Genomic DNA, 22,270 nt, shown 5'->3' with positions numbered 1-22,270 from the left:
GTCTCAAATTTGAGGTTCTTAAACTAACCTTTTTTCCCTTGGCTAATATTGAATTTTATAATCTCAAATAGATGACTAGAAAAACAGTTTTCATCAGTCTTTAGTTCTAATAAAAGCGAATCGAATGTTCAGAAATTTTAGGATTTAGTTTTGTTTTGGAGGCGCTGCCAACGCCATCTTAAATTTTACTAACAATCAAGTGAAGATTCCTCTTCAGCGAAAGAGCAACGAAAAACGCAGTTAAAATAGATTCAGCAGTGGGAAGGAATTGTGCCAGAAATACGTACTTTTCCTATTAGCGGTGAAATTGACGCCTCCAGCAACTCGCTCCCTGGTTTTTCACAAGCCAAAAATTTTGCCCTCTCCATTTTTTTAATCTGATTTTTATTAGTTTTTTCATTGAAAGGTTTTCCTTAACATTGTTCTTACGTTCTTATTTTTTTAGCTTAGTTTTTATATATATATTAAAGAATCATATCGACTATTTATCTTAAAGCAAGAGTATTCAGATCAGTATATTATTTTTAATACTAGTTTGTTAAAACAGCAGTTTTTGACCTCAGAGAAAGTGCATTGTGGTGTCAAACAGGGCTTGAAAATTATATTACCTAGTGTTACATCAAAATTCCGATCGTCATGTACATACCTTGCTAGCTATGTAAATGTTTGATTAGAATTACCCTAAAATACTGATTTAGCGCTCCCTAAAATGTGAAGCATTTAAATCTTAGTAATTAATACTTTTGATTTTTAAAGCTGAAATATAAATTTCAATTTGAGCTTACTAACATGTACAATGTAAGCTACTAACATGTTTACTAAAGGCGAATTGGCCGTATGGCAAATAGTATTCTTATAATCAAGCCATTGTTCTTTAAAATAATTTTAAAATAAAAGCGAATAGGATTTATATGATAGAAGGTTTGCATTTCAAGGAAGTAAGCTTCCTTTTTTTCAACTTTAAAGACAGGACTGATAAAAATGTTGGGAATTCCTATTTTAATTCAACAACAGTTAATGTAAATAATCCTTTCTAGTAAATTTAATTTTTGAAAAACGTTACTGACCGTTATCTCAATTAACTTGGTGTTGAAAATATGATATTTAATCCTCTTCAAAAATTTGATGCGTAACATTTCTTTCTTTTTTTTTAATGAAATCCTCCCAGTTAAATCATTATTTTGTTAAGTTAAGGTTATGCAACAAAAAAAAAGGTCTTATTTATGATATTTTCTTTTTCGTCAAATTTTATTGATTGAGCTGGAAATGGTAAAAGAAAAGTTTATTTGTATGTATATTGGGCAGGGTTGCAAGTTAATCGCGGCGCAAATTTGTGCGAATCAATGCTTTTTTTCTAAAATCAGCGGAACTTTTCGAAAAACTATGATTTGCGTGAAAAATTTTTAAAATGAAAAATATTTTAATATTTCACCCATGTTTTAACAACAATTAGTGCTTTTCTAAAGCTTCAAAACTGTGTAATTGATAAAGCATTAGTAAAAAGTCAAGAAAATATTAGAGATCCTGCCAAGTACTGCAACTGCAAAATTCTTTCATAAATATAATTTCAAAATCCACTGTTAAAAATTTATATTTATGTTTGAAATTGAACATGATAAAAAGAAATCCCTGTAGTTTAGCGCATACTAATTCTTGAAAAACAATAAAGTAAAGGAGAAATAATGATATTCTTGTTGAAAGCGCGAAGGGTGTTGAAAAAAACTGGTAGTCCTATCACGCATTTTAGTTTTTTGTAATAAAACTTTTTAGTAATAAAAGTTTAAACAATTTTTTTTAATTTTACACTTAATACCATGTTTGTTTGATGCTTTTTTTTTATTAATTGAATCAACTTTTATTAATTTCTGCTTCTTTATTGAGTTATTTTTATTCGTAGCAATGTTTAACATCATAGGATTTCGTAGCAATGTTTAACATCATAAAATCAAACTTTTTGTTACAAAAGTAAATTCAGTTTGTTTTTATTTTTGCTTCGAACGAAATTAAACATGCTGACCTAGATGTCTGGATTGAAATTTATGTAGCCTGACATTTCGAAGCAAATTAAGATTCCGAAAAGCGCTGTGCGTAATAAAGTAATTAATATGAAAGTTTATACCAACCGGACTATGTAGGGGTCGTGGAACTGGCCTTACATCAAAAAAGCTCTGGGTTTGAATCCCGGGAAAGGCATGGCTATTCTTTTCTTCTCTGTACTATCTGTCCTTACTCTGGGTACAACATTGGCCCACCTAATATGGTGCCCCTGAAATAGTGGCCAACAAATCTGCCCTTCAGATACCTGTATGACGGAAGGTCATTCTCCAGGTGGGCATTGGTAAAATATATATATATATATAAGTTTATAACGTTGTTTGACAGTAACATATTAAAGGCCCTTGCAGATATTACTTCTGATAATATCAATACTTCGTTCCTTCTTAATAATACCTATTGCTTTATTTATAATGCTCAACACTTCTGATTTATGCTTAAAATAAAACTTGATGTATAAGCAAATTTTTTCGACAAATTATTAATCTGTTTTCATTAATATGCTATCGAAAACGATGTATTTTGTAGACTAACTTGCTCGACAAGACGTGCAAAAATTTTAGATTTTTCAATTCCTGCTGGTTATGGCCAAATAAATATAATTCAATTAGAATCCCTTTAAATATAAATGACTAATTATTCTGAAAATTATTACGAATTATTCGCAAAAACAGACTGCTAAAACACTTCTGATCTAACGATCGAATTTCCACGTACCAGAACACATTCGTAATGGTTCAAGGATCTTATCTCAAATAGGATAACGATAAGTAGACAATAATTTAAGTTACGAAATCCGGCATAAAAGCAGACTTTCTCTGAATAAAACCCTATTTCTGACAGATTCAAATTCTTAACCCTCAAAATATAGAAAATATAAAATTCGTTTATCCCGAGGTAATTCTATTAAAAAATAATTTTTAATTATTAGTTAAAATTTTATTCAAAAATGGTCAAGTCCCGCAGTGAACTGAGCGTTAAGACACGGTTCCCAGCAGATCACCGAAGTCAAGCAGCACTGACTGCGGTCAGTGTGCGGGTGGGTGACCACTTGGATTAGTCTGCGTAGGGACCGAGGGTGTGCAATATCGGTCCTCGTTAAACTGTTCTACCGTAAAGTGCTCGACTTCGCGTGCAGGTCATCGGGCTACCAAAGCGGGGGTGCCATCCCCTCTGCGGAGGATCAAAATTGTGATGGCACGTCTTCGGATCATCCTCAGGTATGTTGCCCAGACCGTCGCCAATAACCCATTGTGCAGCTCTAGTGCGACGTAAATTAGCAAATCAAATTAAAAATAGTCAAAATATTTTGATATGCAAGGTAAAAAAATTTTTATATCATTTTAAGGAATGTAATTTCAAATGACGAATTGCAGAATTTGAACCGATTACTCGCAAATTTTGCATCTTGCAAAAAATTATAGTATAGTATTGCTTTAAAAAAATTATATTATAGTTTTATAATATTTTTTACAGTATATAGAGTACTTACATATTTAAATTTCTAATTAATAATTTAATATGTTATGGTTTTAGAAAATTTACTTCAAAAGGGGGAAAAAAAACATTAAATCTTCGAAAGAATTGACACCTTGAATTTGTGCCCCTGCTCTTTGGAATTTTAATATTATCATTTCTGTAGTACCTCTCTGATATATTCTGTTATACCTCTGTTCCTTGAAAGTATAATGTTATAATTTCTGTAGTTATGTTTTTCTAATTTTATTGAAATAAACAAGTTAAAATGAGTCAGTTTTGCAGGCTCTTTTTTTTCTTCTTTTTTTTTCACATTTTCGACTGCAATTCGTGAAGCCGTAAGCTGAGTATTCGAGAACGGCAATTGGCTCCCCAGGCTGAAAATTGTGTACCCCTACATTTGATTTCATATTTTTTTAAACTAATATTGCACAGTTGTTCAAGAAAAACTAACAAAATAAAACGAAATCACGTATAAATTATCTTCCCCATTATTAAAACATACGCAGAATAAAAAGTTATAGTTTGTCTATTGAAAAAACTCCTTTTGCCGTAAAGTCTAAGGTCATCTGCTGTTATGGAAACAAAAATTAGCGCATTTCAAAGAGGGGAACTTTTCTATCGTCTACACGAGTCGAAACTCGTCTTTAAATATTGACTCTTATTAAAAATAGTTAAAACTCGTAATCATGGTCAACGCTCCAGACGAATGACGAGGGAAGTTCTTCCATAGATTAATTCTCCTGGCAAAATTTTCTAATCCTTGCACCCCTCTGAAGTGTTGCCTCTTTCGCCAACTTGGTAAATTTTAGTTTTTTTGTTTTTTTATTCAGCGATATTTGATAATTGTTTAATCATTCGAAATGTGTAGAATGCAAATAATATTTTAAAGAAACTCAGTTTACTTTTTAGATTTTTTTAAATAAATATCTTTGTCTCTGCTTAAATTTACAGAAAAAGAATTTTTCATCTAAATCGATTTTCGTCAGTTAAAACAAAACTAAAAGCAAATTTTAAATTGTCAAAATTCTGACTAATATACGGAAATAAATCGCATAATTTTATTACTGTAATTTTTTGATAAAATAATTTTGATACTTAAGAAGCACCATCTTCCCCAATGAACTAAAAATAAACTTTTTCTTTCCACCTTTTTAAGAGTCTATCATCAAAAGTTAAACAGCAAAAAGCATCGGAGAAAAAAAAGAAAAGAATAATTTTAGCTACATTCTAACATTTCGAAGGAATCTCGAGAAAGTGAATAACTACTATTTCGATGTTTTAACATACCGTGAGAAAATAAAAAGTGAGTCAAGAAAACCTGTAGCCTTTTAACTGTTAGCGCAAGCTATAATTTTCACTGTATCAGCGATATTCTTCCAATTTTTTATTTTTTTCGCAAGTCAATGTCTCACAGTTGGCTTTGTTTTTTTTTAATTTTTATTTCGTCGTTGTGAAATTGTTTTTACGTTTTTAGAGTTAATTTATTTCATTTTCCAAGATCATTTTATTTTAACTATTCCAAAAGAAATGACTTTCACCTCGCTTGCTTCGTTTATCTATTTTATTAGTGATTTATTATGGAATATAGTGATATATTGTACGGAGCTGTTATAAATCATGTTATTATTTTTTTTCTCAATATTTTTTACCCCTCCTACTTTTGTCACATAGTATCGAACTTCACCTTTCTTATTTTGTCACATGTCGCGCTAGCAGTTCACAAACAATGCATGTTATAGATCATATTTTAATTTTAAATTTCATGTGTATTAACACTAGATTGCCTAAGGAAGCCATTTTGACTGCTTTTTCATTTGCAAAAAATGTACAAATAATAATGCATGAATTATTTTTTTCCAAGTGAAGTAAATTTTTTCATAGTTAATATTTACTAATGATTTGTTATATAACTGTAAATAATATAAAAAATATTTAAAACTAACTAAGCAAATTTCTTTACTCATTAGTTTTTTCACAATGCAGTCATTTTGACTGCTTTTGGGCAATATCGGTATATACTAAGTTTCAGTCTTTCTAGCATAATAACAAAAGTAGTTAAATGTGCACTGATTTTGATGAAAAAAATATAAAAACATTTAATCTGCAGATTTTAAATGCTTTAACCAAATGTACTACAGTGAAACCCCGCTATAGTGAACATGGTTTAGAGTTAACTCCCGGATATAGTGAAGAAAATGTTCGCTCCCGTGCCTTGCTATACACATATATTATGTTTTGTGGTTATAGTGAACCAAAAAAAAAAAAAGAGGAAATTGGATATTAAGAACATTTTTCTGTCTTAGACTGATATTTTTTCTTCATAATTTTGAAATTTCTACATAAAACACATATACCGATTTTTAAAACCATCTATTGAGTGGAATGTAGCCATAAGCAAATTTTTCTTGTTTGCTTCTATCTCAGTTTCCCATTCCTAAATTTTTAGTGCGCAAGACGAAGAGTAATTAAAAATAAAAGTTAACACATTTTTTGTTACTACATACTGTTTTTTAATCATTTTTATATTCCTTTTTATTCGTCTTTTTTTTTTTAAATAACGTGTAATAAAAGGGTGCAGTTCAGAAAAATTAGTTAAAATTGTTTGCAGCATGGATGTAGGGAACTCCCGGTTATAGTGAACCGAAATTTCGGTCCTTTTAAGGTTCACTATAGCGGGGTTTAACTGTTGCGTTGTTTTATTCATATTTTCCTATCAGATATCTCTTTGATGATTCAGATGTATAAAATAAACAAATTTTCAATATCGCAAACTTTTTTCCGGATAAAGCGACTTCGTTTAATAGAGTTTCGACGGTGCATAAGCTTTTCATAACCTATTAATGAAGTTGGTTAAATAGGTTATAAAAATCTAATACAGGTACACTANACTGTTGCGTTGTTTTATTCATATTTTCCTATCAGATATCTCTTTGATGATTCAGATGTATAAAATAAACAAATTTTCAATATCGCAAACTTTTTTCCGGATAAAGCGACTTCGTTTAATAGAGTTTCGACTGTGCATAAGCTTTTCATAACCTATTAATGAAGTTGGTTTAATAGGTTATGAAAATCTAATACAAAGTTAATTCCTGTTAAGCGAATCTAAAAGGTGGTTGTCGGATTAAAAAAAAAAAAAACTTGTGAAGCGTAGGACGGAGAATGCAGGGACAGTCAAGCTATCTATTGTCCCGATCTGCGCGAAGAATGAATGAAATAAAAAGTGGTCGCCCCTCCTTATATGGGAGGGCATCATCTTCACCTTGGCGCTCAAGCTCAAGGACAGTGTGGGTCAGGGGTCGGCCAAGAATCATGTGTGGATTGACTACTGCCCTTAGGGAAAGCAGGTATCGGCTCAGGTATGCAGTATAATTTCTTACATGCTTTATTGTTGGGGAAATTTCACAAAATTCTCCGTTCTTTGCTCCGATTGCATAACTTGTTATTTCAGCTATTTACACTCAGTTATTTTTAGTTTAAAAAGAAGTCGTTTTTCAATGAGATATCGATTTTGGAAAGAAAAAAACAAACCCATTTAGATTATGTTTGGCTCATTACTTTTAACTCTATAGTCTTGTAATTAGAATGGAAGATTATCAAGTCTTGGCTGCGTGAGCATTATTTTGAGTGTCTAACCTATATTTTTTACTTCACTTTTGAGTAAATCGAATCTATAATGAATCACAAAAGCTCTCACAATTCGCCTGATATCAACGTTCTCACTTTTTATTTTTAAGAAAGCTGCGCGGGTAGCAAATAATTGCGCACAGAACTTCAAAAAAGAAATGAATGAAATAAACTAAACAGTTCATTGTTATTTTCTTTAAATTTAGTGTAAGAATTTTATTTAATAATAAAACTACTAACATGCGTCTATAAGTTTTAATTTTAGACTTCAATGATAAATAGATAACATTTGTTTTCAAATAGTTTTTGCGTTTTAGATCTCAATTAGAAATTCTAAGTTTATGTAAGTATTTTCAAAAAAGTTTACTGTCCAAATATTTAATTTTTACAACCACAGAGGGGATCCTATTTTCTAGAGATCAGACTGGAATCTTAGATCTTTTGTATTTCTCTATCTCTCCTCTTCCTTTTAGATCAGAGCCCCTTCTGCCACGTGCTCCTTCTCTTTCGGAGATTTTGGCGAAGAAAGAAGAACGTCGCGTAACAGTTGGAAGTAGATTTCGACACTTCGAACAAAACACGAAATCTACTTTAGAAGTAGATTTCGTGTTTTGTTCTTATTCAGGCAACGGAGAAAAGTTAAAAGCTTCCGGAGCATTAAGATTTGCGGAACAGTAAAATATTTGTTCATTTTTCGACAAGACTTAACTAGATTAATTAGGCAATTAAATTAGGCAGAATTTTAACCTTTCATGCATGAATAACTGCTAACCTAAGAAACGAGTTATAAAAGTATGACTCGTGCAACAGTTATAAAAGTAGAATATTATTCACTAAAATTCGTTTTATTCGACGAGGAATGAACCTTCGAAAAACTGCCTTAAACACAAACACTGCTTAAAAGTTATCTAATATACCTTTGTTTGAATATCACTTAAAATTTCACTATATTAAGTGTTCTTCGGTTAAAGAGAGGTAAAAGTTATGTAAAATTACAAGCTATATAAATAAAGTTATTAGATGTGTAAAAAGAAAAAAGGTGTTAAATTCGATGTTTTTTTATTTTTTATTTCCCATGCAACAAGGTAACAGTGAACACAATTATTTCATGGATTTAATGAAAAATTCTTAAAATCAATGAATAATTTGTTGCCTATTCTTATAAGCTCAAACAATTGAGTGACTTAACATATAATGTAAAAATAGATTAGAAACGCCGTTCGTCTTTAAGAAACTGCGGATTTAATACACACTGATGTTTTGCACCCTTTTCATTTTCAGCATATTAATTTAGAAATAGACAAACTTAACAGAATTCCTGTTACGAACCAACAACAATTATAAAAATTTCATATTTGCTAAACCCTCGAAAAACAGACTTATTAAATATTTGATATCTTACGATCTGATAAAGTGTTTATTTATCAAAAAGGTTCACCCAGCTACTTCTCGATCTGATAACGATTTGACTGTTTTATAATTGGAAACTATCTTTCCTTATTTCATTAATATGTACAAGGCGTCTCTCAGCCTTACTGAAATCCTTCCTCATTTTTTACCCTATATTTATTTATTTTTAAAAAGCTCCATAGAGGTCTGTCGCCTTTATCTTATAACTGTTAAGAGTAGATTGCTTCTTAGTTTACACTAAACAACGAATCAATTGCATCTTAGTTTACAAAAATCCCTAAGAACATTTCTGATTAGAACATAACGGTTTATCTGTTTAAAAAGTTTCTAATCTTGTTATTACGAGTTACAGCTTTTTTTTTTAAAAATATTTTATTTGCAATTTAATTATCCATCTTATGTATATCATTGTTTAAACCGTGCACCACAATTTTTTATCCACATAGATTTATTGCTCTATTCTTTTTCTTCATTAAGCGTTTGGATACCAACGAACTAAGATCAAATCTTTCTATATTATCTAAGATCTGTGTTTTCTGAGATCTTTCGCTCTAAAGAAAATAAGAAGTTATAATTTTTAACTATATGTATCATCTTGCTTGCCATATATATCTATCTTGTCCCGCAATGTAGTGAAACATTTTGGGATGCAATCCAAAATAAACGAACTGATAAATATTTGACTTCAAAAAAAGACCGTTAAATACTTTTAAGGAAAGCTAGAAAAGAAGTATCACAAAATTGCTTTTAGGGATTTTTATTGGCGATATGAAACTTAGTCAATTATTGCGTAAAATGAGATCGCTTGGCAGAACGAATATATCAGATAAAATTTTTTGAACCTTGCGGCTTGGCGAATCACCTGAATATGTTAAAAATATTTTGGTTGTGAATAATAAAAATTTAGATAACTTGCCAAAAATGGCAGATAAAATTTTTGAAATGAACACAACAAGAGCCGGGATGGCTCAGGGGTTAGAGCGTTCGCCTTCCATTGAGGCGAACCGGGTTCGAATCCCAGTCTATACGAATTCCGCATCCGGCTTGCACCGACCCCAGTGCTGACGTGAAATATCCTTAGTAGTAGACGGATCATGGGTTAGAGTCCCCTTACCGTCAGGCTAACCGTGGGAGGTACTCGTGGTCTTCCTCTCCATGTAGCGCAAATAGCTCCATCAAAAAAAGTCCTCCACGAAGGCAAATTTCTCATAATACTCGATCGAGTTCCCTTGTCTTCTGGATTTGGTTCAAAATTACAAAAGCTACGGAGGTGAACATTAGCAGTCGTAAACCCGTTAAATTGGGTCGACTGCTCAACGACGGTATATTAAAAAAAAAAAAAAAACTGAAATTTAATCTGCTGTCGTGATTCTTCTGTCGTTCATCTTAGAAAATTCTGTGATGGACAGAATAAATGATGTACTTTATAAAGTTTCTAACTTGGGAAAGCAGATTTTGCAACTAAATATTTACAGACAGTCTGTATTTAATCAAAGCATCGCATTAATCAAAGCATTTGGAAAGCATCGGAAAACTCCGACTAGCAGTAGATTCAACGGCAAATTCTGCTGCGGATGGATTAGAAGATTGCTGTAATTACCGATTATTTGTTACAGATAAAACGAGCAGCTTACACTTTCTTGTCGAAAGTGGAGCGGATATAAATCTAATTACGGCCACGTGTAATAAAAAAGCAAGTGGCGACTTTAATCTTTGCTGCTCATGGTACTGAAATTCCGTGTTTCGGACAAAAAATTTTAAATATTGGTTTAGGATTTTGCCGTGAATTTCAATGGCCATTTATCATAGCCATCAACAAAGGCGTTTTTGGTGCAGATTTTCTTAACCGGTTTACTTTACTGATTGATGTTAAAAACAAAAAAAATAATTGATGTTATACCTAAATTGTACCGGTGAAATTAAATCATCAACTGATGAATTCAATGTAAACTTCTTAAACAAAAATGAAATCTTTTGAAATTTTGGCACAATTTTTGGTAATAACAGAACCCAATTTACTAATACTATCTAAAACAAAGCACTATGTTAAGCATTTTATAACTACAAATGGAGAACCAGTGCATTCAAAAGCGAGACAGCTAGATCCTAAAAGATTAGAAATAGCCAAAAAAGAATTTAACTTTATGCTTGAGAACGATATTATAAAAACATCGAAATCACCTCGGCCAAGTCCACCTTGTTTTTTCACAAAACCAGATGGCACTCTTAAGATTCCGCATGATCTTATGCGGAAATTATCGCCGCTTAAATGATTTCATAATACCAGATCGTTACCTCAAAACTGAAAACTTCCATCTTATTTTGAAGGATTGATTGAAGGACAAAAGATATTTCCAGAATTAGATTTACTTAAAGCATATTACCGAATTTCAATGGCAGAGACAAATAAGCAAAAAAAGAGCGATAACACCATTTGGACTTTTTGAATTTAACCTCATGAGTTTCGGCTTAAGTAATGCTCCACCCACTTTCCAAAATTTTATCGATCTATTTTTCATGGGAATAGATTTTACTTTTACTTATTTGGATGACATCCTAATAGCGTTGGAAAATAAGGAGCAGAATAAGAAACATCTTGTGGAAGAATCCAACATAATGGTCTGCACTTCAACCAATCTAAAACAGTAATGGTGAAAAACAAATTAGAATTTTTTGGATATTTGATAACGCCAAACTGCTTAAAACCTCTTTTGGAAATGGTTCAAGCCATTATAAATTATTAACTTTCTGAAACTATTCACGAACTTCATCAATTGTTAGGAATGATTAACTTATAGAAGATAGTAGTCCCGATTATCCGAGTTTCCGCTTTAACCGAGCTATCAAATATTTCAAGGATTTTTTTGTTGTTCTAGTTTTTAAGTTTTAAGACAACCGCCAAAAAAACTATCTCAATTTTAACTTCCAGACACTCAGGTAAACAAGCTGATGGACTTAACAAAATTACATATGAAATGATCGTTAATGTCGTCAATAATGAAAATGAATCTAGCAAAGATGATGAAGACAATGAAAATCAATACAGATGGACTAAACGCTGTCGAAGGTGCTATTGAATATATAGAACCACAAGAAGAGCCTTCCTGTTATCCCTAAGAAAATGGCGAATCATTGTTACAGAAAAGCGCCTAAGTAATGTAAATCAAAGAAATGATTAAGTACTTTTTTAAGTAAAAACTCTTTAATTCTCATAAAGTATGCTCCTTAAGAGTTTTTAAGTATGCTTTTTAATTATAATATGAATTGTTTATGGTGTACTCGTATAAATTTTGTATTTGTTAAGTATGTTACATTTATACCTACTCTTTTTTTCCCCTTTTTTATACTTTTCGCTTTAACCGAGTTTTTTGGTTATCCGAGTTAGTCGTGGTCCACAACTCGGGCAATCTGGACTCTACTGTACTTAAAAGATGCAGCTAAAACTCAAGCAACCTTAAATAAATTTTAAAAGCTTAATGGAAAAGAGTTAACAAAATTTCCATGGTCAGAAGAAGCAAAAAAGTCGTTTGAAAAATGCAAGGAAGATCTAGCCAATTACTGCTTTATGAATCTTTTCAGATCCAGATCTACCATTAGCTTTATGTACAAATTCCTCTAATTTCGTTATTACATCTGTTCTACAGCAGTACGAAGACGAAGATTGGAAACCTATAAGTATCTATCTAGCTAACAATTTAAACATATGCCAGAACAGAAGGACGAGAATTTACAATCTAGACAGATAACAAAATGTGATGTTTGCAAACGAATGAGAAAGCATCACACCTACGTCATTTGACACATTGAAGGGAAAGAAAAATATTGTTGGCTTGGAAAAATGTTGTACCAGAATAGAATCTATTTCTGAAACAGATTATGATAAAATCGCATACGGCGAAATTAATATCGAACTACCCTCGAAACCATCTTTGAATTTCAAAAAATACCCTTTGGACTTAAGTAAATTACTTGGTGTGACATTTCGACAACAAAAATTCGTCCGTTTATACTTCGAAAGTTTCGTATGCGCACATTTCAAAAAATTCACGGCTTAGCTCATCCTGAATTTAAATCTTCAGTCAAACAATTGTTTCCAGATTTATATGGCTAAACATTCGAAAACATATCACTCAATGGGGAAAATCTTGCATCCATTGCCAAAAAAAATAAAATTCACCGACATACGCGTGCACAATTCGCTAATTACAATGAAGTAGATGATAGATGTAGTACTATTCATGTTGACTTCATAGGACAGTTTCCTATTTCGGAAGGGAATTGTCTAGCATGCATTGATCGATTCACTTGTTGAATAAATAATATTCATTGAACAAACATAACGGTCAAAATAGTTGAGTTTTATGATCACTAGATTTCACGTTTTGTATGCACTACCGTGTAACCACTGATCAAGGAAGCCAGTTTAGATGTAATCTTTTTAAAAACGTCGTTATTATTTGTAGATTTAAAGTACGCACAACAACGACATATCATCTACAATGTAATGGAAGAATGGGAAGAACCTCTCGGATTTTAAAGGACTGCAGTAATAGCACACAATTCCATTAAATAGACACAAACTTTATCAACGGTTGTTATGACTAACATCGGCTTTTCGTGGTAAAACAAATTACATCATCGCTCAAATGGTTCACGGGAAACCTATTAGGTTACCCGTAAACCGGTTACCGTTGAGAGGAGAGACTAAAAAGTATCTTGGATGTTGTTATGTTTTCTAAGAAACTACAGAACTAAAAAAAATTACTACCGCTGTTTCAGAAAATTTTCGCCGCTTCTTTTGACTCTGAAATATTGACTGAAAAAACTCAATATTTGTACATTTTTAGAGAAATGTTTAAACTGCAAAAAGGTGTTTTCTTCTTTTTTTTTTTTTTTTTTTTTTTTTTAACACGAGAACAGATTTGAGTGGCCTCGAGTATACTTTTTAAAATTTGTATATTTTAAGTTAAGAAAAAGTGTTAGAATACGTAACCTATTACATAAATAAATATTACGCAGTTAGATATGAAGATTAAAATTTGATATTTTTAAAATATGCAAAAAAATATATATACGCTTACTCGAACCACGAACTCAATGAAAATTAACTAATTAAAGTAGCATTTTATTAAATTGTAAAATTTAAATTACTATTTCGTTAAAATGTTGCAGATAATATTAGTTAAAATATTTATTTAATTTGTTTTTCTTTCCAATTTTTGCTTTCATAATATAATTTATCAAATGACTTGAAAATTCTATTATTAATTTCCCGCTTTTTCTCCAAATTATTTTAAATTTGGATTTCATACTTGATATTTTTTTTATATAAAAGAAATATCATTACTATTTCTGTCACTTCGGTTGGAAGAAACCAATTTTCCGAGGCGGTTTTTTCCACCTTGGAATAAAACTTGTCACCCCTGATTTACATTATTAACATATCACAAATAAAATTTTATTTATCACATTTGAACATTTTCGAACTTATGTTTAATTGAAGTTGTTAAATAAATACGTAAATTCCGAAACCAAATAACTTATGCGAAAGTCCTTGATAAAAATTTCCCCTCCGCTTTTTCTCCAAATGTAACTTTTTTACTCCGAATTTGAAGTTTTTCCGAGTGTAGTTTTTTTGTTGCATTTATTTACTTATTTATTGAAAATAAGGGAAGATAGGTAAAGCATTGCTTGTACTCTTTGTCAGCAAAAACAATTTTTGCGTTGTAATATAGTTTCAAATTATTGCTATAAATATAATTAACTAGCTGCCTACGGTGACCCGCTGACCCACCTCGCCTTACACGAACTCAACACTTCCTAGTTTCAAATTGTTCTTCACCTATACGGACTCTTCGCTTCGCGGTTCCACGTCGGATTTTGGTGCCTTCGGTAACATTGCTCTGTATCCTCAGTGTAGTAGGGTAAATTGGTAGTCATGTGCGTAGCGTTGCTGGAGGGGAGATCACAATAGGGTATATGTCCCTACTTCTAAAACTTCAGAAGTTATTTCTTTCTTCCCCAAAAAGCTATATTTTATTCCTTTAAAATTTAATAATTATAGATCTTCATAAAATTTTATATGCAATTTAACGATATAATTATATATTTATAACTTTATGTAAGTGATATGATACCCCAAAAACCAATTTGATTTTTTTCTTCAACTTGTTAAAATTTTAACTCAATGATTTCAATGGGACAAAATTCATGTATTTTTTTTTTATTTTTAAAAAGTTTATATTTGTACTTTTAGTTAGTATTTATTAAGTTTATTTTATGCATAATAAAATTTTTTTGTAATTATGAATTTTTTTTCATTATGGTGTATTATAATTTTTTTTCAATAATTTTTCACGAAATCTTTTGTTACTGTCAAATATTTAGAATCGTTTTAAAGGAATTTTCTTTTTTTATCAGAGTAGAGAACAACTTAGATCATATAAAAGAACTTTAAATTTATATTGTATAATTTCTAGGTAAAATTATGACAAACACTAGTTAAGTTTAATATTCTGATAATTTTTTAAGCAATAAAATTTATTTCTTCAACTGTTATGTTACAATACAAAATGTAATTTTGAATAAAGTGCTTTTTACTTTAATCGTACATACAAGAGAATGAAATACGTATATAATTTTAAATTAACAAGTACTTGGTGATAATTTTGAATGAGTATAAGGCAGAGTCGAACTATATAGCTCTCGATAAAACAATACTTTTTTTTATTATAAAAGTATAAAAGTTTTCTTCCTTGAAAAATCAATATTTTAAATAGCTTACTGATAGAATTAATTTCGGAACAGCTAAATTCCATCTATCTTCATTATATCAAATGGCTGCTTTCTCAAGCGTTTCAAAGGATAAAAATAAACTTATTTTATTCTTCCCCCCCCTCTTTCTTGAGTAACTTCTCCGAACGGAATATGAGGCTCTCTCGATTTAGAAACTTTTAAAAAAATGATTGTAAAACAAAGAGAGAGGTAAAAATGTACTTAACAGAGGCGTAGTAACTGGGGACCCCAATGTGAAATTATATTTTATTTATTTTATTTTTGCAAACAGCGTTAATGTTTTTACTTTTTCACTTCAACGGTTTATACCTTAGAAAGAATTGCAATATTGTTCAAGGAACAGATATTCCAAGCTATTGTGCAGCTCTTTACCAGCATCTGGCTCTTTCTTGAAACTGGTCAAAAAAAGGGTGTGGGTAAGCATTTATTCAATGGTAGTGAGACACCAGGAAATGACTAGATTAAATAGTTACGAAAGAATGCATATCAATTGCTTTTATAGATTAAATTTAAAACAGTCTGCATTATGCTAGGTTGAAAATAGTGATAAAAATATACAGTTTCACGAATATTTTTACACAGAAAAGAACAGTAGGGATTTCTTTTTGCATTCTATATATAATACTGTAGGCTAGTTTTGTTATTTAGTTATGATGATTGTATCCAGTAAAATGAATATTCTAACCTCCTCTGAAAAAGTTAGGAAATTTTGACATCTATACGTATCAGTTATTTTTTCTCGTGCTTTGATATATGGGTCATTCTCACGAAAACTGTCATTTTTCAGTTCATAAAATCCCAAAAAAGTAGTGCCGATGACCGATATTTGACATTAAGTGCACGCAGGAATAGAACCGCTACTCCGACACATCTTAGATCCTCTCTTGCTGCANATAAATTATACTTAATATTTAAATAAATAAATTAATTTCACTGTTTAAAAAGTGAGGGAATGATATGTTATTTTAATACATGTTTTTCTCTAAGTTACAGCTACCTCAAGTTTGAAAATGATAACATACTAAGTATATCTAACATTTATTATAATTTAGTTTTATATACGAGTAAATAGTTTTTAAAGGTTTGGGAAATAAAAGTGGCTGGCACGATTGAACAACAACTTTTTTATAATATACTCATCTTGAATCATTCCCTCACTTCAGCATCATTCCCTCACTTTATACACTAGTGAGGGAATGGCAAACTTAATAAAATTTAAAAATAACAGTTAGGCCTAATTAATTTCTGAAATCAATCACATACAATTACATTCATACAAGAAAGCAACATATAATTATCCACTTTCTCGATGAAGTTGTATTTTATTTTACTCTAAAAAACGACATGAGGGAATGACAAATGTAAAAAATTTTACCTGGTTTGATTCATTCAAATTTATTCCACAGCAAAGCTTCTTTAAGTTGAAGATGGAAACATACTGCAATTTTGTTCTATGATGCCAGTTGTTAACTTCTGAAGTTTTTATTAAAATATTTTTATTCTAAGAAGATTGCAGGTGATAAGAACATTGTTGTGAGGGAATGACGCGAAACACTAGGGACCAAGTTTAAAATAGTGCTGTGTTAATATTTTTATCAGAAATTAAATTTAAAATTGATTTTCTGAATTCTATATTTCAATAGTCTGAAATAAAAAACAAGAATTTGTAAATTTTTTTATTTTTATTTCAGAAACAATTTTTTCTTTTTTTTAAAACAGTGGGAACAAGTGAGGGAATGACATATTGGTATATTTTAATTACCTAAAATAAATAAAAATTGATAATTTTATTTCTATTCCTTTGTTAGCCTGCATTCTGAAGGACACTTTCCCTGAATTTTTTTTTTCCGTAAGTTGTAAAACTAACATAAAATATACTGGGGACATGAAATTGACTGTTTTTGTGAGAATGACCCATATATATGTGTGTGTGCTACCCTACAGTAATGGAAGAGACGCTTTCAGTTTATGACATTTTTTTTAAAAAAATTTCTCAAGAAATACTTAAGATTATTTTGTAATAGAGGTGTTTAGTTCATGCGATTTTTCATTCTTAGCAATAACATTTAAAGCTTTCAGAGGTTTGGAAGACCTACAATGATTTACGAAAGAAAACAAGTATTTATGAACACCCTACGAAAGAAAATCTAGCAATAAACTTGTAACTGCATCGATTACTGTAGTTATTTTTAATAACCGCATAAAATTTCGTAAACCTAGAGTAAATATTTATGGAGATATGGATATTTTTATAAAAAATTAATTTTTTCGCCTTACGCTTTTTTTTGTTTTTGTTTGTTTGTCTTGCTTGCTATAACTTCATAAATATTCAATAGAATTAAGCAAAATTTGTGGAAAAATTAGATTAATTAAAAAATTGTTGATTTAAAATTTTGAAAAAACTTCTTAAAAACTGCTTAAGAAATCAGTTTTTTAGCTTGGAAGAGAAAAAACATAGAAAATAATAAAGATTAATGAGAAAAGAAGGAAAATTGTTAAAATAAATCATTATCTTTATTATTTTCCATGTTTTCTCAATATTTTTAACTTGTTTTATGAGTTCTATATACTTGCAGCTTATACGCAGTAAATAAAGCTTAATTTTCTTTGTTTTTTTAAAATTTTTTCACTATCCTTTTTTTTCTCTATTTCGCATTGCACTAAATGCATTTATAAATATATATATATATATCATACGTATCTGCCTAAAGATTTTCAAATGACCCCCAAAAGAAGAAATCCAAACACGCCAAATCTGGAAAACGCAGTGACTAAGTTAGAACTACTTTTAGGTGATTCCTAACGTTGCTTTGAAGTGAGCTGGAGCTCTAACACCAGCTTTACAGAATCTAATTTCGGTCGGAATGACGCTCTTGTTGACGTCTTAATTTCGTGAATATCGGTTTGATGAATAACGAACTCTTGAATCCGTTTGGAATTAAAAAGTTTTCTACATTTTTAATTCTTTTTCTCTTGCTTGCCGATACAACAAAAAAAGAAGAAATAATTATAGTAGGCAGAATAAATAAGATTTATTTTAAAAAGGAAAATTTTTTAATTTCAAAGATAATGGAGTTTAGTTAACTTTGCATTTTTTAATAATGTATTTTGCTTCTATAGATTACAATTATTATTTAAATTACTAACTTTTTCTTTTTTCATTTTAATATTAATCTAATATCAACAGTTAGGTTATAAATTTCTAATTTTCTGGTACAAAATTATTCTCTAAACTAACTGTTGAATCTAAGAAATAAGTAATCTGTTATAAAATAAATGTATTTATTGAATTTTATTACTCTTTTTACCCCTATATTTTTGCATTTATGCATGTGATTTTTAAATTCAATACATAATATTTATTCGCTAGACAGTATATATTTAGATATTAGAATGTTCTAATTTTTTCTGAACAAATTTGGATTTTTAATGTATAAGGGTACATTTTTTAAAATAAAACTTTAGGCAAAGTTAATAAACAAATTTTTCAGCGAATGAACTTACATGCATTGAACATATGACAATAAAATTTTATTAATTTTATAATTCATCAATTTGAAAACTTCTTATAGTTATCATATTTGTTTTTAGCACAACGTTTTGCTAATACATAAACAAAATTTCAATGGATGGTATTTTTAATATGAATGTAAACAATTTTGAGCTCTTGAGCTGCTCTACTTCCGGTTAGAAAGTATGCAGCTGTTTACTGCAGCTTATTCTGCGAGGCAAAGTTTTCAAACAGATAATTTTATTTCTAAAGAAATAAATTATATAACTTCTGACCTCCCAATCTGCTGTATTTTGAAAGATATTAATGATATTAAGTAATTCTAGTGCGTTTAAAGTAAAAATTTGTTTTATTTATTTATAGCTGTATCGTTAAAAAAGGTGACATGGTTGCTAGATTTAGAAAGAACTCTTTTTTTTGTTGGTAGTCTCGATTTGACCTCTTTTTACTTGTTTATTACTGCTTATTTTTGTTGCAAGCCGCGCACCATCATACGTCCAGTGTTCGAGCATCGAGATTAAGTTCATTTTACAAATTATCATTTAGATTTAAATTTTAAAGTTGGTACATTGTTGAGAAGGTAAGAAGTGTCTTATAACGATTCTTTTTTTCAAATGACTATTCTTACGCCTTGAAATGACAAGTCTTCAAATGACGATTCTCTTTTTTTTAAAAAACACAAATAAAAAAATCAGGTAACAAATACACTTATACAAGAAATGCTACTCAAAACGCAATGATCACTTTGTGAGCCAAATGGCTTAGAAATACACCGGAAATAGTACTCCGGAAGTATATGCAGTAAAGAGCTTGCATCGCACCCTAGTGTGGATAACACCATCCTTGCTCCTCCACATATTTTTAAAGTAAGAATACAGTCGGACTACTATTTAACAAAGGAGCTAAATCCTGATAAAAAGTTTCGTTACGTGGAAAATTCGTTAAATAGAAAATCGCCATTTGAAATACTTTTACAACACAAAACAGGTTTTAAATTCATAAACACTAGACATAATTAAAATAACAATTGATAAATCAATTTTATCTTGTAAATTATAATCTACTATTGAATTGTTTCAAATGATTTTAACATTTCGTAATATCAAGGTTTGGTGATTTCTTCATCTCCGTCTTTCTCACAATTTATTTCTGTATTGTTTTTATATTTCACACTGACCAAAATATCCGATTCAGTTAATGTTTCTGTATTTGCAGCTTCAGATTCAAGAAAAAGAAAATCATTTATCAGTACATCAGCATTAATTTCGTAGTTCTCTCTTAGTTGTACTCACAATTTTTAGGTTCTTCTAAAGCAGGGTTTCTTAACCTGTGGTTCATGAACTCCTAAGGGGTCCATGAGTCATATTTTGGGGGTCCGCTAACTACTTCCAATTTTTAAAATGTTTGGAAGCCTACCCATTGCTTGTAAAGCGATCTATGGCAGCTATAATTCCGTTTGCTAGGTGTATCTTTGCGAAGCGGGATTTTCAACATTCGTGACAATAAAACAAAACATCGAAATCGATTGAATGTTGAACATAATATGCGCGTTGCTTTGTCGAAAACTATCCCACAATTCAATTTGTTAATTAAGGAAAAGCAGCAGCAACCTTCACATTAAAAATTTTAATTATAAAAATTTTGTATACTATTAAAATAATAAAATTAAATGTTTTCTAATAATGGATGGTTTTTGCAATTGTTTTTTTCACAGGGGGGTGGTCCGTGACTTCTTAAAATTTTTTAAAAGGGTTAAGAAACACTGTTCTAAAGGAATATCATCCTCGTTCTCCGCTCCAAATTCTCCTCTCTGACTAAGAATCCAGCTTTAGCAAAACTGTTACGAATAGTATGATTTGTAACTTCATAGTTCCATGCTTTAGAAATTTCTGTTAAGCTTTCTCGTAAGATGATTTTTGGCATGGATTCCTGTATGAAATGCAAACAAAAAGGGAAAAAGGATTTTATTGCTTTCTCTATAAGTTAAGTTGCGGCGAAAATTAATTCCAGGTCATTTTCCCCAATCCTCATTTATCAATGGAAGCTCGTTAAATAGAAGTTCGACTGTATTTGTGTTTTGCTTAAGGAAAAATGGTTAATTTTTAACTATGTAGAAGACTTATTTAATAATTCTAATTATATGCCTTAATACTTCATATACAAAATTATGTTCTTGTTGTTTTCCCAAAAAAAGTTTTTCTTTCTTTTTTTGGAGAGGGAGGAAGATTGATTATTAAGCTGCATATTTTAAGTGGCGATATAAGTGACCATAAGCGTGAAAAATAGTAAAATACAATTAGTGGTATCTTGAAAATCGAGGGGTGATAGATGAAGCAACACTGTAGCGAAAATTATGATGCCAAGAAAAGAGCAATAGTGTTTAAATTTTGGGTAACTTGTGCTCTCACTCTACCCCGTTCTTCACCAACAACGGCTACACGCGTATAGCATTAAATCAGCAATTCAGTTACATTTAGAGATCAGTGAAAAAGTCTCTTTGCTCTAACTCTGAAAAGGAGGTTTTCCCTTACTCATAAATACACAAAGCAGAGCTCGTTACGAATTAGAACTGGTTGAATCTCTTTCCTTGCTTCGGAGATCGCCTTACTTATTATAAGGCCTGTTATGAGGCAAACAAACATTCAAAACAAAACAGTTAAGAGACTCAAGCCTAATTTACCGTTGTGCATTACGTGAATCTCTAAACTGTTGATTCACGAACTTCAGCTTATCAAAATTTTCTCTTGAGTTTTGCTAACCTAGAATTTTAATTTCATAACTTGCGCATTTATTTCTACCTTACTAGCAACCCTCCTTTTTTTCTGACTGGGTTCACTTTTAGGCGCGTACGATGTTTTTTACTCAGATTTCTAAAAAACGAAACGTAACTTTGTAATATCTTCGAGAACACGGGTCTCAAAGAATAATGAAGTAATGGCAGGTTTTAGCGAGAATTACTCAATTGCCATGGCGAAAACAAAAGTGTAAAATTGATAGTTAAAAAGAAAAAAAAAAAGAATCGCAAACGTAAACGGTCTAAAAATGACCTTCTCTCTCCCTCTCTTTCTTTCTTTTAGAAACTTTTAAGACGTAATAATACTAATTTTTGATCGACTTCAGACAATATGCCATCTTCGAGTGAACTATTTTGTTAGAAATTTCGATATTTAACTGAAGAATTAAACCAATGAGAATTTATTCTCCCTTATTTATAAAATTTATTTACAACATAATAGATTTAATATTTTTAATTTTCTAATCCCGCAATTAAGTAAAAAACTTTGTAACACATTTTATTCAATCGTGAATCCATGTGGTGTTTCATTTTTTTTCTGAATTTATTTTCTCATGTTTTTAAAACCTCGATATTTTTGCGATTCGTGGAATTCGAAT

The 22,270-nt window shown here is 30.4% G+C and overlaps 1 protein-coding gene across 7 annotated transcripts in view; it reads left to right on the top strand.

Annotated features, from left to right (window-relative positions):
• The window catches only part of LOC107436381 (BCL9 domain-containing protein legless), a 131,972-nt gene that overhangs the window by 55,564 nt on the left and 54,138 nt on the right, over positions 1–22,270 (top strand). The window contains exon 1 of one of the 7 annotated variants that reach the window (XM_071187699.1): positions 6,824–6,893. The exons of 5 other annotated variants lie outside the window; for them this stretch is intronic. The gene's annotated coding sequence lies outside the window, so the exon portion shown is untranslated. Of the gene's footprint in view, positions 1–6,823; positions 6,894–22,270 lie in introns of those variants that run through there. One more of the 7 variants, XM_071187700.1, reaches the window with a different exon arrangement.

Source organism: Parasteatoda tepidariorum, chromosome X1 (assembly GCF_043381705.1).
Source record: "Parasteatoda tepidariorum isolate YZ-2023 chromosome X1, CAS_Ptep_4.0, whole genome shotgun sequence".
Taxonomy (NCBI): domain Eukaryota; kingdom Metazoa; phylum Arthropoda; class Arachnida; order Araneae; family Theridiidae; genus Parasteatoda; species Parasteatoda tepidariorum.
This window is presented reverse-complemented; position numbering and strand designations above follow the sequence as displayed.